The following is a 16,219-nucleotide window of genomic DNA, read 5'->3' as shown; positions in this document are numbered from 1 at the left end:
TGATAGATTTAAATTAATCGTGAAGTGGATCGCCCCCTGTATAAAGTAAAAGTGAGAAAAGCTTACAGCACCTGGTATTCCCAGGTGGTCTCCCTTCCAAGTACTAACCAGACCATACTCTGCTTAGCTTTCAAGATCAGGCATGTTCAGGGTGGTATGGCCGTAAGCGAGAGAAACTACCCAAAACAGCCCTTTTGCATTACACGCGTCTATACATGCCAGTTAGTCCCATTGGATCCTACTTCTGTTTTTTTTTTTTTTTTTTATCTGACTCACACTGCAGCACCACCATCCAATCGGCAGCGTCGGACCCACACCAAACATTCACCAAACTACTCAGCCGGCAGCCTACCACAATTATTCCATTCTTTCCGCATCCACACACTTCCTTCTCTTTAAGTCCTTTTCACTACCTCACAGGTTAATCGCCGCACGTCCCCCGCCCGCAAACATTACTCCTTTGCCTACCGCATGCAGGCTTCTCTTAACGACCCTCTGTTATCAACTCCGCTAACAGCCACAAAATTTCCGCCGCACGAAGCCCACTGGTAGCTGCTGAATCACATGCTTCCCCAAAACGTCACGCTGTCAGAACACTGGGAGCTACACACGCCAACAAGTCCATACTGCAGGCTGCAGCCAGAACAATTTTCTACATTCAAACATTGACGGCCACTTCTCTCTAAAAATTCACCAGACCGCTTCTACCACCAGCAAAGAAGTTTCCATCCCTAATTCCTCTGTGATTCCCACTAACCTAAACATTAAGCTGGCATTGAAGGGTGTGAATTACCCCGGCCAACCTGCTCTTTTAAATACAGCTTATAGCAAGTTTTGAAAGGAGGAGAAGAGCAGACCTTGCTATGCCAATAATATCGAGTTTTCTGTGGTGAAGTGGTTTTTGCATAGAAAACAAAGCGGTGAGTTGAAGAGGAATTATATCAGTACTTTGTTTAAAACTGTGTTTAAAAAGCTGTCTCTTTATCATTAACAATAAGTTGTAAAACGTGAATGGGGAGTGACAGTCTTCAAGTTTGTGAGAATATCGCGCCCTGGTGGAATAAAGGCACGAACAGCTTACAGCACCTAGAATTACCAGGCAGTATTTAGAGTAAAACGGTTTCTAAAAGCTGCCTTTATGAAAGAGAGAATATATATATATAAATAAAATAGTAAAATGGAAGGGGAGTGATAGATTTAAATTAATCGTGAAGTGGAGCGCCCCCTGTATAAAGTAAAAGTGAGAAAAGCTTACAGCACCTGGTATTCCCAGGTGGTCTCCCTTCCAAGTACTAACCAGACCATACTCTGCTTAGCTTCCAAGATCAGGCGTGTTCAGGGTGGTATGGCCGTAAGCGAGAGACGCTACCCAAAACAGCCCTTTTGCATTACACGCGTCTATACATGCCAGTTACTCCCATTGGCTCCTACTCCTGGTTTTTTTTTTTTTTTATCTGACTCACACTGCAGCACCACCATCCAATCGGCAGCGCCGGACCCACAACAAACATTCACCAAACTACTCAGCCGGCAGCCTACCACAATTATTCCATTCTTTCCGCATCCGCACGCTTCCTTCTCTTTAAGTCCTTTTCACTACCTCACAGGTTAATCGCCGCACGTCCCCCGCCGGCAAACATTACTCCTTTGCCTACTGCATGCAGGCTTCTCTTAACGACCCTCTGCTATCAACTCAGCTAACAGCCACAAAATCTCCGCCGCACGAAGCCCACTGGTAGCTGCTGAATCACATGCTTCCCCAAAACGTCGCGCTGTCAGAACACTGGGAGCTACACACACCAACAAGTCCATACTGCAGGCTGCAGCCAGAACAATTTTCTACATTCAAACATCGACGGCCTCTTCTCTCTAAAAATTCACCAGACCGCTTCTACCACCAGCAAAGAAGTTTCCATCCCTAATTCCTCTGTGATTCCCACTAACCTAAACATTAATCTGGCATTGAAGGGTGTGAATTACCCCGGCCAACCTGCTCTTTTAAATACAGCTTTTAGCGAGTTTTGAAAGGAGGAGAAGAGCAGACCTTGCTATGCCAATAATATCGAGTCTTCTGTGGTGAAGTGGTTTTTGCATAGAAAACAAAGTGGTGAGTTGAAGAGGAATTATATCAGTACTTTGTTTAAAACTGTGTTTAAAAAGCTGTCTCTTTATCATTAACAATAAGTTGTAAAACGTGAATGGGGAGTGACAGTCTTCAAGTTTGTGAGAAGATCGCGCCCTGGTGGAATAAAGGCACGAACAGCTTACAGCACCTAGAATTACCAGGCAGTATTTAGAGTAAAACGGTTTCTAAAAGCTGCCTTTATGAAAGAGAGAATATATATATATATAAATAAAATAGTAAAATGGAAGGGGAGTGATAGATTTAAATTAATCGTGAAGTGGAGCGCCCCCTGTATAAAGTAAAAGTGAGAAAAGCTTACAGCACCTGGTATTCCCAGGTGGTCTCCCTTCCAAGTACTAACCAGACCATACTCTGCTTAGCTTCCAAGATCAGGCGTGTTCAGGGTGGTATGGCCGTAAGCGAGAGACGCTACCCAAAACAGCCCTTTTGCATTACACGCGTCTATACATGCCAGTTACTCCCATTGGCTCCTACTCCTGGTTTTTTTTTTTTTTTTATCTGACTCACACTGCAGCACCACCATCCAATCGGCAGCGCCGGACCCACAACAAACATTCACCAAACTACTCAGCCGGCAGCCTACCACAATTATTCCATTCTTTCCGCATCCGCACGCTTCCTTCTCTTTAAGTCCTTTTCACTACCTCACAGGTTAATCGCCGCACGTCCCCCGCCGGCAAACATTACTCCTTTGCCTACCGCATGCAGGCTTCTCTTAACGACCCTCTGCTATCAACTCAGCTAACAGCCACAAAATCTCCGCCGCACGAAGCCCACTGGTAGCTGCTGAATCACATGCTTCCCCAAAACGTCGCGCTGTCAGAACACTGGGAGCTACACACACCAACAAGTCCATACTGCAGGCTGCAGCCAGAACAATTTTCTACATTCAAACATCGACGGCCTCTTCTCTCTAAAAATTCACCAGACCGCTTCTACCACCAGCAAAGAAGTTTCCATCCCTAATTCCTCTGTGATTCCCACTAACCTAAACATTAATCTGGCATTGAAGGGTGTGAATTACCCCGGCCAACCTGCTCTTTTAAATACAGCTTTTAGCGAGTTTTGAAAGGAGGAGAAGAGCAGACCTTGCTATGCCAATAATATCGAGTCTTCTGTGGTGAAGTGGTTTTTGCATAGAAAACAAAGTGGTGAGTTGAAGAGGAATTATATCAGTACTTTGTTTAAAACTGTGTGTAAAAAGCTGTCTCTTTATCATTAACAATAAGTTGTAAAACGTGAATGGGGAGTGACAGTCTTCAAGTTTGTGAGAAGATCGCGCCCTGGTGGAATAATGGCACGAACAGCTTACAGCAGCTAGAATTACCAGGCAGTATTTAGAGTAAAACTGTTTCTAAAAGCTGCCTTTATGAAAGAGAGAAAATATATAATAATTTTGGTAAATTAGACGTTTTAGAACCACTTGACAGTAGCGATCATAACATGGTCAAATTTGAGGTTAAGTTTAGTGTTCGAAGAGCTAAGTCCAAATCAAAAATATATAATGTTAGGAAGGCTGACTTTAAGTGTATGAGACTAAAACTAGAAACTGTGAACTGGATGGAGTTAAATAACAAAACTGTTGAAGAGGCCTGGGAATTTTTTAAAAGCACATTATTGCAAGTGCAAGAGGACTTCATACCTGTTTCCAGCAAGAATAAATCTAGGAAATTGCAACCTAGGTGGTTTACTAGGGAAATAAAGCATAAAGTAAGGAGGAAAAGGGCTTTGTTCCAGCAATGGAAAATAACTGATGATGACAGAATTAAGCAGGAATATCTAAGTCTACAGGCTAAGTTAAAAAATGATATTAGACGAGCTAAAAGAAATGTCGAAAGGATGGTTGCATTGGAAGCTAAGGATGACGTTAAAAGTTTCTTCCAGTATTTTAACTCTAAAAGAGCTCTAAAACCTGAAATTACTAATCTGCAGGATAGTAAGGGTCTTATAATAGTAAACGACATTGATATAGCAAATGAGTTCAATGATAGTTTTGCACGGGTATTCACTGTTGAGGACCTTAGTAATTTACCAGTTATTACCTATCCAGCATTGTCTATAGCTAATGTATATATAACTGAAGCAGATGTTTTGCAAAGCCTAGCTAAGCTCAAAATAAATAAATCACAGGGCCCTGATGGCATCTTACCTATAGTGTTAAAAGAGATGAGGGATATTATTTGCCGACCCTTAACTTTACTGTTTCAAAAATCCTTATCTGAAGGTGTGGTACCTTCTGATTGGAAGCACGCCTTCATAACGCCTATTTTCAAAAAAGGGGATAGAAATAATTTGTCTAACTATAGGCCAATCAGTCTAACTTGTATAACTGGTAAAGTTATGGAGGCTTTAATCAAAGAGAAAATGATAGATTACCTGGACTCCAATAACATTTTGCGGGATAGCCAGCATGGATTTAGGAGAGGTAGATCCTGTTTAACAAATCTGTTGGAGTTTTTTGAGGAAGCTACTCAGGAAGTTGATGATAAGAAGGCCTATGATGTCATCTACTTAGATTTCCAAAAGGCTTTTGATGTTGTCCCCCACAAGAGGCTCCTACTTAAACTCAAAGCGACTGGTATTTTAGGTACCGTAGCGACCTGGATTGATAACTGGTTAACAGATAGGAAACAGCGAGTAGTTATAAGAGGCACAATGTCACAGTGGGCTTGCGTTCATAGTGGGGTACCGCAGGGTTCGATTTTAGGACCACTATTGTTCCTAATTTACATAAATGATATGGATACCAATATATACAGTAAACTGGTGAAATTTGCAGATGACACCAAGGTGGGTGGTGTAGCAGATACTGAATTAGTGGCTCAGCAGCTACAGCGGGATCTTGATTTAATTAGTGACTGGGCCGATACCTGGCAGATGAAATTTAACGTCGATAAATGTAAGGTACTCCATCTAGGGAGCAGAAATATAAAGTACAGGTATTTCATGTGTGTCACTGAAATAAAGGTAGCTGATCATGAGAAAGACCTTGGTGTGTATGTTGATGCTTCCATGTCCCATTCTCGCCAGTGTGGGGAAGCAATAAAAAAGGCCAATAGGATGTTGGGGTATATCTCCAGGTGTGTGGAGTTTAAGTCAAGGGAGGTAATGCTAAGATTATACAATTCCTTGGTGAGACCTCACCTAGAATATTGTGTGCAGGTTTGGTCACCATATCTTAAAAAGGACATTGTGGCCTTAGAAAAGGTGCAGCGTAGGGCCACAAAAATGATTCCTGGTCTTAGAGGAATGTCATACGAGGAACGGTTACTTGAGCTAAATCTGTTCAGTCTCAAGCAAAGGAGATTGAGGGGGGACATGATCCAGGTATATAAGATTCTAACAGGTTTGGATGCTGTTCAACCAAATAGTTACTTCAGCATTAGTTTAAATACACGAACTCGTGGCCATAGGTGGAAATTAGCGGGAGAACATTTCAAGCTGGATTTAAGGAAGCACTTCTTTACGCAGCGTGTAGTCAGAGTATGGAATAGCCTTCCTGATAATGTAGTGCAAGCTGAATCCTTGGGTTCCTTTAAATCAGAGCTAGATAAGATTTTAACGACTCTGAGCTATTAGTTTAGTTCTCCCCAAGCGAGCTTGATGGGCCGAATGGCCTCCTCTCGTTTGTATAGTTCTTATGTTCTTATGTTCTTATGTTCTTATATATATATATATATATATAAAATAGTAAAATGGAAGGGGAGTGATAGATTTAAATTAATCGTGAAGTGGAGCGCCCCCTGTATAAAGTAAAAGTGAGAAAAGCTTACAGCACCTGGTATTCCCAGGAGGTCTCCCATCCAAGTACTAACCAGACCCTACCCTGCTTGGCTTCCGAGATCGGGCGTGTTCAGGGTGGTATGGCCATAAGCGAGAGAAGCTACCAAAAACAGCCCTTTTGCATTACACGCGTCTATACATGCCAGTTAGTCCCATTGGATCCTACTCCTGGTTTTTTTTTTTTTTTTATCTGACTCACACTGCAGCACCACCATCCAATCGGCAGCGCCGGACCCACACCAAACATTCACCAAACTACTCAGCCGGCAGCCTACCACAATTATTCCATTCTTTCCGCATCCGCACACTTCCTTCTCTTTAAGTCCTTTTCACTACCACACAGGTTAATCGCCGCACGTCCCCCGCCGGCAAACATTACTCCTTTGCCTACCGCATGCAGGCTTCTCTTAATGACCTTCTGTTATCAACTCCACTAACAGCCACAAAATCTCCGCCGCACGAAGCCCACTGGTAGCTGCTGAATCACATGCTTCCCCAAAACGTCGCGCTGTCAGAACACTGGGAGCTACACACACCAACAAGTCCATACTGCAGGCTGTAGCCAGAACAATTTTCTACATTCAAACATCGACGGCCTCTTCTCTCTAAAAATTCACCAGACCGCTTCTACCACCAGCAAAGAAGTTTCCATCCCTAATTCCTCTGTGATTCCCACTAACCTAAACATTAAGCTGGCATTGAAGGGTGTGAATTACCCCGGCCAATCTGTTCTTTTAAATACAGCTTTTGGCAAGTTTTGAAAGGAGAAGAGCAGAACTTGCTATACCAATAATATCGAGTCTTCTGTGGCGAAGTGGTTTTTGCATAGAAAACAAAGCGGTGAGTTGAAGAGGAATTATATCAGTACTTTGTTTAAAACTATGTGTAAAAAGCTGTCTCTTTATCATTAACAATAAGTTGTAAAACGTGAATGGGGAGTGACAGTCTTCAAGTTTGTGAGAAGATCGCGCCCTGGTGGAATAAAGGCACGAACAGCTTACAGCAGCTAGAATTACCAGGCAGTATTTAGAGTAAAACGGTGTGTAAAAGCTGCCTTTATGAATGAGAGAAAAATATATATATATATAAAATAGTAAAACGGAAGGGGAGTGATAGATTTAAATTAATCGTGAAGTGGAGTGCCCCCTGTATAAAGTAAAAGTGAGAAAAGCTTACAGCACCTGGTACTCCCAGGTGGTTTCCCATCCAAATACTAACCAGACCCAACCCTGCTTAGCTTCCGAGATTAGGCATGTTCAGGGTGGTATGGCCGTAAGCGAGAGACGCTATCAAAAACAGCCCTTTGCATTACACGCGTCTATACATGCCAGTTAGTCCCATTGGATCCTACTCCTGGTTTTTTTTTTTTTTTTATCTGACTCACACTGCAGCACCACCATCCAATCGGCAGCGCCGGACCCACAACAAACATTCACCAAACTACTCAGCCGGCAGCCTACCACAATTATTCCATTCTTTCCGCATCCGCACGCTTCCTTCTCTTTAAGTCCTTTTCACTACCTCACAGGTTAATCGCCGCACGTCCCCCGCCGGCAAACATTACTCCTTTGCCTACCGCATGCAGGCTTCTCTTAACGACCCTCTGCTATCAACTCAGCTAACAGCCACAAAATCTCCGCCGCACGAAGCCCACTGGTAGCTGCTGAATCACATGCTTCCCCAAAACGTCGCGCTGTCAGAACACTGGGAGCTACACACACCAACAAGTCCATACTGCAGGCTGCAGCCAGAACAATTTTCTACATTCAAACATCGACGGCCTCTTCTCTCTAAAAATTCACCAGACCGCTTCTACCACCAGCAAAGAAGTTTCCATCCCTAATTCCTCTGTGATTCCCACTAACCTAAACATTAAGCTGGCATTGAAGGGTGTGAATTACCCCGGCCAATCTGTTCTTTTAAATACAGCTTTTAGCAAGTTTTGAAAGGAGAAGAGCAGAACTTGCTATGCCAATAATATCGAGTCTTCTGTGGCGAAGTGGTTTTTGCATAGAAAACAAAGCGGTCAGTTGAAGAGGAATAATATCAGTACTTTGTTTAAAACTGTGTGTAAAAAGCTGTCTCTTTATCATTAACAATAAGTTGTAAAACGTGAATGGGGAGTGACAGTCTTCAAGTTTGTGAGAAGATCGCGCCCTGGTGGAATAAAGGCACGAACAGCTTACAGCACCTAGAATTACCAGGAAGTATTTAGAGTAAAACGGTTTCTAAAAGCTGCCTTTATGAATGAGAGAAAAAAAAAATATATATATAAAATAGTAAAATGGAAGGGGAGTGATAGATTTAAATTAATCGTGAAGTGGAGCGCCCCCTGTATAAAGTAAAAGTGAGAAATGCTTACAGCACCTGGTATTCCCAGGTGGTCTCCCATCCAAGTACTAACCAGACCCTACCCTGCTTAGCTTCCGAGATCAGACGAGATCGGGCGTGTTCAGGGTGGTATGGCCGTAAGCGAAAGATGCTACCAAAAACAGCCCTTTTGCATTACACGCGTCTATACATGCCAGTTAGTCCCATTGGATCCTACTCCTGGTTTTTTTTTTTTTTTTATCTGACTCACACTGCAGCACCACCATCCAATCGGCAGCGCCGGACCCACACCAAAAATTCACCAAACTACTCAGCCGGCAGCCTACCACAATTATTCCATTCTTTCCGCATCCGCACACTTCCTTCTTTTTAACTCCTTTTCACTACCGCACAGGTTAATCGCCGCACGTCCCCCGCCGGCAAACATTACTCCTTTGCCTACTGCATGCAGGCTTCTCTTAACGACCCTCTGTTATCAACTCCGCTAACAGCCACAAAATCTCCGCCGCACGAAGCCCACTGGTAGCTGCTGAATCACATGCTTCCCTAAAACGTCGCGCTGTCAGAACACTGGGAGCTACACACACCAACAAGTCCATACTGCTGGCTGCAGCCAGAACAATTTTCTACATTGAAACATCGACGGCCTCTTCTCTCTAAAAATTCACCAGACCGCTTCTACCACCAGCAAAGAAGTTTCCATCCCTAATTCCTCTGTGATTCCCACTAACCTAAACATTAAGCTGGCATTGAAGGGTGTGAATTACCCCGGCCAATCTGTTCTTTTAAATACAGCTTTTAGCAAGTTTTGAAAGGAGAAGAGCAGAACTTGCTATGCCAATAATATCGAGTCTTCTGTGGCGAAGTGGTTTTTGCATAGAAAACAAAGCGGTCAGTTGAAGAGGAATAATATCAGTACTTTGTTTAAAACTGTGTGTAAAAAGCTGTCTCTTTATCATTAACAATAAGTTGTAAAACGTGAATGGGGAGTGACAGTCTTCAAGTTTGTGAGAAGATCGCGCCCTGGTGGAATAAAGGCACGAACAGCTTACAGCACCTAGAATTACCAGGAAGTATTTAGAGTAAAACGGTGTGTAAAAGCTGCCTTTATGAATGAGAGAAAAATATATATATATATATATAAAATAGTAAAATGGAAGGGGAGTGATAGATTTAAATTAATCGTGAAGTGGAGCGCCCCCTGTATAAAGTAAAAGTGAGAAAAGCTTACAGCACCTGGTATTCCCAGGAGGTCTCCCATCCAAGTACTAACCAGAACCTACCCTGCTTGGCTTCCGAGATCGGATGAGATCGGGCGTGTTCAGGGTGGTATGGCCATAAGCGAGAGACGCGACCAAAAACAGCCCTTTTGCATTACACGCGTCTATACATGCCAGTTAGTCCCATTGGATCCTACTCCTGGTTTTTTTTTTTTTTTATCTGACTCACACTGCAGCACCACCATCCAATCGGCAGCGCCGGACCCACACCAAACATTCACCAAACTACTCAGCCGGCAGCCAACCACAATTATTCCATTCTTTCCGCATCCGCACACTTCCTTCTTTTTAACTCCTTTTCACTACCGCACAGGTTAATCGCCGCACGTCCCCCGCCGGCAAACATTACTCCTTTGCCTACTGCATGCAGGCTTCTCTTAACGACCCTCTGTTATCAACTCCGCTAACAGCCACAAAATCTCCGCCGCACGAAGCCCACTGGTAGCTGCTGAATCACATGCTTCCCTAAAACGTCGCGCTGTCAGAACACTGGGAGCTACACACACCAACAAGTCCATACTGCTGGCTGCAGCCAGAACAATTTTCTACATTCAAACATCGACGGCCTCTTCTCTCTAAAAATTCACCAGACCGCTTCTACCACCAGCAAAGAAGTTTCCATCCCTAATTCCTCTGTGATTCCCACTAACCTAAACATTAAGCTGGCATTGAAGGGTGTGAATTACCCCGGCCAATCTGTTCTTTTAAATACAGCTTTTAGCAAGTTTTGAAAGGAGAAGAGCAGAACTTGCTATGCCAATAATATCGAGTCTTCTGTGGCAAAGTGGTTTTTGCATAGAAAACAAAGCGGTCAGTTGAAGAGGAATAATATCAGTACTTTGTTTAAAACTGTGTGTAAAAAGCTGTCTCTTTATCATTAACAATAAGTTGTAAAACGTGAATGGGGAGTGACAGTCTTCAAGTTTGTGAGAAGATCGCGCCCTGGTGGAATAAAGGCACGAACAGCTTACAGCACCTAGAATTACCAGGAAGTATTTAGAGTAAAACGGTGTGTAAAAGCTGCCTTTATGAATGAGAGAAAAAAAAATATATATATATATAAAATAGTAAAATGGAAGGGGAGTGATAGATTTAAATTAATCGTGAAGTGGAGCGCCCCCTGTATAAAGTAAAAGTGAGAAAAGCTTACAGCACCTGGTATTCCCAGGAGGTCTCCCATCCAAGTACTAACCAGACCCTACCCTGCTTAGCTTCCGAGATCAGATGAGATCGGGCGTGTTCAGGGTGGTATGGCCGCAAGCGAGAGATGCGACCAAAAACAGCCCTTTTGCATTACACGCGTCTATACATGCCAGTTAGTCCCATTGGATCCTACTCCTGGTTTTTTTTTTTTTTTATCTGACTCACACTGCAGCACCACCATCCAATCGGCAGCGCCGGACCCACACCAAACATTCACCAAACTACTCAGCCGGCAGCCAACCACAATTATTCCATTCTTTCCGCATCCGCACACTTCCTTCTTTTTAACTCCTTTTCACTACCGCACAGGTTAATCGCCGCACGTCCCCCGCCGGCAAACATTACTCCTTTGCCTACTGCATGCAGGCTTCTCTTAACGACCCTCTGTTATCAACTCCGCTAACAGCCACAAAATCTCCGCCGCACGAAGCCCACTGGTAGCTGCTGAATCACATGCTTCCCCAAAACGTCGCGCTGTCAGAACACTGGGAGCTACACACACCAACAAGTCCATACTGCAGGCTGCAGCCAGAACAATTTTCTACATTCAAACATCGACGGCCTCTTCTCTCTAAAAATTCACCAGACCGCTTCTACCACCAGCAAAGAAGTTTCCATCCCTAATTCCTCTGTGATTCCCACTAACCTAAACATTAAGCTGGCATTGAAGGGTGTGAATTACCCCGGCCAATCTGTTCTTTTAAATACAGCTTTTAGCAAGTTTTGAAAGGAGAAGAGCAGAACTTGCTATGCCAATAATATCGAGTCTTCTGTGGCGAAGTGGTTTTTGCATAGAAAACAAAGCGGTCAGTTGAAGAGGAATAATATCAGTACTTTGTTTAAAACTGTGTGTAAAAAGCTGTCTCTTTATCATTAACAATAAGTTGTAAAACGTGAATGGGGAGTGACAGTCTTCAAGTTTGTGAGAAGATCGCGCCCTGGTGGAATAAAGGCACGAACAGCTTACAGCACCTAGAATTACCAGGAAGTATTTAGAGTAAAACCCCTGTATGACCGGTGCCAGAGTTTGGTCCGCATGGGCGGCAATAAGTCGGACTCGTTTCCGGTGAGGGTTGGACTCCGTCAGGGCTGCCCTTTGTCACCGATTCTGTTCATAGTTTTTATGGACAGAATTTCTAGGCGCAGCCAGGGCGTTGAGGGCGTCCGGTTCGGTGACCTCAGGATTAGGTCTCTGCTTTTTGCGGATGATGTGGTTCTGTTGGCCTCATCGAGCCGTGACCTTCAGCTCTCGCTGGAGCAGTTCGCAGCCGAGTGCGAAGCGGCTGGGATGAGAATCAGCACCTCCAAATCCGAGACCATGGTTCTCAGCCGGAAAAGGGTAGAGTGCTCTCTCCGGGTTGGGGATGGGGTCCTCCCCCAAGTGGAGGAGTTTAAGTATCTCGGGATCTTGTTCACGAGTGGGGGAACGATGGAGCGGGAGATCGACAGGCGGATCGGTGCGGCGTCGGCAGTCATGCGGGCGCTGCATCGGTCTGTCATGGTGAAGAGAGAGCTGAGCCAAAAGGCGAAGCTCTCGATTTACCAGTCGATCTACGTTCCTACCCTCACCTATGGTCATGAGCTTTGGGTAGTGACCGAAAGAACGAGATCGCGGGTACAAGCAGCCGAAATGAGTTTCCTCCGCAGGGTGGCTGGGCTCTCCCTTAGAGATAGGGTGAGGAGCTCAGTCATTCGGGAGGGACTCAGAGTAGAGCCGCTGCTCCTCCGCATCGAGAGGAGCCAGATGAGGTGGCTCGGGCATCTGATCAGGATGCCTCCGGGACGCCTCCCTGGGGAGGTATTCCGGGCATGTCCCACTGGGAGGAGGCCCCGGGGAAGACCCAGGACACGCTGGAGAGACTATGTCTCTCGGCTGGCCTGGGAACGCCTCGGGGTCCCCCCAGAGGAGCTAGATGAAGTGGCCGGGGAGAGGGAAGTCTGGGTTTCCCTGCTGAGGCTGCTGCCCCCGCGACCCGACCCCGGATTAAGCGGGAGATGATGGATGGATGGATGGATATTTAGAGTAAAACGGTTTCTAAAAGCTGCCTTTATGAATGAGAGAAAAAAAAAAAAAAAAAAATATATATATATATATATATATATATATATATATATATATATATATATATATATATATATGTATATAAAATAGTAAAATGGAAGGGGAGTGATAGATTTAAATTAATCGTGAAGTGGAGCGCCCCCTGTATAAAGTAAAAGTGAGAATAGCTTACAGCACCTGGTATTCCCAGGTGGTCTCCCATCCAAGTACTAACCAGACACTACCCTGCTTAGCTTCCGAGATCAGACGAGATCGGGCGTGTTCAGGGTGGTATGGCCGTAAGCGAGAGACACTACCAAAAACAGCCCTTTTGCATTACACGCGTCTATACATGCCAATTAGTCCCATTGGATCCTACTCCTGGTTTTTTTTTTTTTTATCTGACTCACACTGCAGCACCACCATCCAATCGGCAGCGCCGGACCCACACCAAACATTCACCAAACTACTCAGCCGGTAGCCTACCACAATTATTCCATTCTTTCCGCATCCGCACACTTCCTTCTCTTTAAGTCCTTTTCACTACCTCACAGGTTAATCGCCGCACGTCCCCCGCCGGCAAACATTACTCCTTTGCCTACCGCATGCAGGCTTCTCTTAACGACCCTCTGTTATCAACTCCGCTAACAGCCACAAAATCTCCGCCGCACGAAGCCCACTGGTAGCTGCTGAATCACATGCTTCCCCAAAACGTCGCGCTGTCAGAACACTGGGAGCTACACACACCAACAAGTCCATACTGCAGGCTGCAGCCAGAACAATTTTCTACATTCAAACATCGACGGCCTCTTCTCTCTAAAAATTCACCAGACCGCTTCTACCACCAGCAAAGAAGTTTCCATCCCTAATTCCTCTGTGATTCCCACTAACCTAAACATTAATCTGGCATTGAAGGGTGTGAATTACCCCGGCCAACCTGCTCTTTTAAATACAGCTTTTAGCGAGTTTTGAAAGGAGGAGAAGAGCAGACCTTGCTATGCCAATAATATCGAGTCTTCTGTGGTGAAGTGGTTTTTGCATAGAAAACAAAGTGGTGAGTTGAAGAGGAATTATATCAGTACTTTGTTTAAAACTGTGTGTAAAAAGCTGTCTCTTTATTATTAACAATAAGTTGTAAAACGTGAATGGGGAGTGACAGTCTTCAAGTTTGTGAGAAGATCGCGCCCTGGTGGAATAAAGGCACGAACAGCTTACAGCACCTAGAATTACCAGGCAGTATTTAGAGTAAAACGGTTTCTAAAAACTGCCTTTATGAAAGAGAGAATATATATATATATATATATATATATATAAAATAGTAAAATGGAAGGGGAGTGATAGATTTAAATTAATCGTGAAGTGGATCGCCCCCTGTATAAAGTAAAAGTGAGAAAAGCTTACAGCACCTGGTATTCCCAGGTGGTCTCCCTTCCAAGTACTAACCAGACCATACTCTGCTTAGCTTTCAAGATCAGGCATGTTCAGGGTGGTATGGCCGTAAGCGAGAGACACTACCAAAAACAGCCCTTTTGCATTACACGCGTCTATACATGCCAGTTAGTCCCATTGGATCCTACTTCTGTTTTTTTTTTTTTTTTTATCTGACTCACACTGCAGCACCACCATCCAATCGGCAGCGTCGGACCCACACCAAACATTCACCAAACTACTCAGCCGGCAGCCTACCACAATTATTCCATTCTTTCCGCATCCACACACTTCCTTCTCTTTAAGTCCTTTTCACTACCTCACAGGTTAATCGCCGCACGTCCCCCGCCCGCAAACATTACTCCTTTGCCTACCGCATGCAGGCTTCTCTTAACGACCCTCTGTTATCAACTCCGCTAACAGCCACAAAATTTCCGCCGCACGAAGCCCACTGGTAGCTGCTGAATCACATGCTTCCCCAAAACGTCACGCTGTCAGAACACTGGGAGCTACACACGCCAACAAGTCCATACTGCAGGCTGCAGCCAGAACAATTTTCTACATTCAAACATTGACGGCCACTTCTCTCTAAAAATTCACCAGACCGCTTCTACCACCAGCAAAGAAGTTTCCATCCCTAATTCCTCTGTGATTCCCACTAACCTAAACATTAAGCTGGCATTGAAGGGTGTGAATTACCCCGGCCAACCTGCTCTTTTAAATACAGCTTATAGCAAGTTTTGAAAGGAGGAGAAGAGCAGACCTTGCTATGCCAATAATATCGAGTTTTCTGTGGTGAAGTGGTTTTTGCATAGAAAACAAAGCGGTGAGTTGAAGAGGAATTATATCAGTACTTTGTTTAAAACTGTGTTTAAAAAGCTGTCTCTTTATCATTAACAATAAGTTGTAAAACGTGAATGGGGAGTGACAGTCTTCAAGTTTGTGAGAAGATCGCGCCCTGGTGGAATAAAGGCACGAACAGCTTACAGCAGCTAGAATTACCAGGCAGTATTTAGAGTAAAACGGTTTCTAAAAGCTGCCTTTATGAAAGAGAGAATATATATATATAAATAAAATAGTAAAATGGAAGGGGAGTGATAGATTTAAATTAATCGTGAAGTGGAGCGCCCCCTGTATAAAGTAAAAGTGAGAAAAGCTTACAGCACCTGGTATTCCCAGGTGGTCTCCCTTCCAAGTACTAACCAGACCATACTCTGCTTAGCTTCCAAGATCAGGCGTGTTCAGGGTGGTATGGCCGTAAGCGAGAGACGCTACCCAAAACAGCCCTTTTGCATTACACGCGTCTATACATGCCAGTTAGTCCCATTGGCTCCTACTCCTGGTTTTTTTTTTTTTTTTTATCTGACTCACACTGCAGCACCACCATCCAATCGGCAGCGTCGGACCCACACCAAACATTCACCAAACTACTCAGCCGGCAGCCTACCACAATTATTCCATTCTTTCCGCATCCACACACTTCCTTCTCTTTAAGTCCTTTTCACTACCTCACAGGTTAATCGCCGCACGTCCCCCGCCCGCAAACATTACTCCTTTGCCTACCGCATGCAGGCTTCTCTTAACGACCCTCTGTTATCAACTCCGCTAACAGCCACAAAATTTCCGCCGCACGAAGCCCACTGGTAGCTGCTGAATCACATGCTTCCCCAAAACGTCACGCTGTCAGAACACTGGGAGCTACACACGCCAACAAGTCCATACTGCAGGCTGCAGCCAGAACAATTTTCTACATTCAAACATTGACGGCCTCTTCTCTCTAAAAATTCACCAGACCGCTTCTACCACCAGCAAAGAAGTTTCCATCCCTAATTCCTCTGTGATTCCCACTAACCTAAACATTAAGCTGGCATTGAAGGGTGTGAATTACCCCGGCCAACCTGCTCTTTTAAATACAGCTTATAGCAAGTTTTGAAAGGAGGAGAAGAGCAGACCTTGCTATGCCAATAATATCGAGTTTTCTGTGGTGAAGTGGTTTTTGCATAGAAA

The 16,219-nt window shown here is 44.4% G+C and overlaps 4 non-coding genes and 7 pseudogenes across 4 annotated transcripts; all 11 read right to left on the bottom strand.

The window, feature by feature from the left end:
* Positions 1-59: 59 nt before the first annotated feature.
* LOC125732295 (5S ribosomal RNA) lies at positions 60-168 on the bottom strand (annotated as a pseudogene).
* Positions 169-1,248: 1,080 nt separating this feature from the next.
* Positions 1,249-1,357, bottom strand: LOC125732185 (5S ribosomal RNA; annotated as a pseudogene).
* A 1,080-nt stretch (positions 1,358-2,437) lies between these two features.
* LOC125732184 (5S ribosomal RNA) lies at positions 2,438-2,546 on the bottom strand (annotated as a pseudogene).
* Positions 2,547-5,912: 3,366 nt separating this feature from the next.
* On the bottom strand, positions 5,913-6,021 carry LOC125731629 (5S ribosomal RNA; annotated as a pseudogene).
* Positions 6,022-7,098: 1,077 nt separating this feature from the next.
* On the bottom strand, positions 7,099-7,207 carry LOC125732127 (5S ribosomal RNA; annotated as a pseudogene).
* Positions 7,208-8,284: 1,077 nt separating this feature from the next.
* Positions 8,285-8,403, bottom strand: LOC125731592 (5S ribosomal RNA). The gene has a single exon (XR_007391634.1). It is a non-coding gene; the product is annotated as a 5S ribosomal RNA (ribosomal RNA).
* Positions 8,404-9,484: 1,081 nt separating this feature from the next.
* On the bottom strand, positions 9,485-9,603 carry LOC125734268 (5S ribosomal RNA). Its single transcript, XR_007393587.1, has one exon. It is a non-coding gene; the product is annotated as a 5S ribosomal RNA (ribosomal RNA).
* Positions 9,604-10,683: 1,080 nt separating this feature from the next.
* On the bottom strand, positions 10,684-10,802 carry LOC125731083 (5S ribosomal RNA). The gene has a single exon (XR_007391370.1). It is a non-coding gene; the product is annotated as a 5S ribosomal RNA (ribosomal RNA).
* A 2,168-nt stretch (positions 10,803-12,970) lies between these two features.
* Positions 12,971-13,089, bottom strand: LOC125734354 (5S ribosomal RNA). The gene has a single exon (XR_007393670.1). It is a non-coding gene; the product is annotated as a 5S ribosomal RNA (ribosomal RNA).
* A 1,089-nt stretch (positions 13,090-14,178) lies between these two features.
* Positions 14,179-14,287, bottom strand: LOC125732294 (5S ribosomal RNA; annotated as a pseudogene).
* Positions 14,288-15,366: 1,079 nt separating this feature from the next.
* Positions 15,367-15,475, bottom strand: LOC125732183 (5S ribosomal RNA; annotated as a pseudogene).
* Between the last annotated feature and the right edge of the window lie 744 nt (positions 15,476-16,219).

The sequence above is a fragment of the Brienomyrus brachyistius genome, chromosome 2 (genome assembly GCF_023856365.1).
Source record: "Brienomyrus brachyistius isolate T26 chromosome 2, BBRACH_0.4, whole genome shotgun sequence".
Taxonomy (NCBI): Eukaryota; Metazoa; Chordata; class Actinopteri; order Osteoglossiformes; family Mormyridae; genus Brienomyrus; species Brienomyrus brachyistius.
Note: the sequence above shows the minus strand (reverse complement) of the source record. Positions and strands in the feature narration are given on the sequence as shown.